Genomic DNA, 355 nt, shown 5'->3' with positions numbered 1-355 from the left:
CAGGAGTCGCCATTCAGTCCCTCGAGCATGTTCCATTCAGTTAGATCACGCCTGTATCTTAACTCCATTTACCTGCGTTTACTCCATCTATCTCAGTTTTAAATTTCAATTACCCCCTCAGCATCCACAGCATTTTTGGAGGAGAGTGTTCCAGATTTCCACTATACTTTGTGTAAAAAAGTGCTTCCTAATTCACAACTGGCTCTAATGCTAAGATTGCCCTCTTGTTCTGGATGAATGATGGAGTAGAAATAAATCATGCATTAGAATGAATGATAGAATAAATTGAGGATTAAATCAAATAGACTACTGATGGATTTCCTGCTATCAGCCTATAATTACATTTTGCTAGTTT

Source organism: Somniosus microcephalus, chromosome 27 (assembly GCF_052327205.1).
Source record: "Somniosus microcephalus isolate GS21.2 chromosome 27, FLI_Smic_1.0, whole genome shotgun sequence".
Taxonomy (NCBI): domain Eukaryota; kingdom Metazoa; phylum Chordata; class Chondrichthyes; order Squaliformes; family Somniosidae; genus Somniosus; species Somniosus microcephalus.
This window is presented reverse-complemented; position numbering follows the sequence as displayed.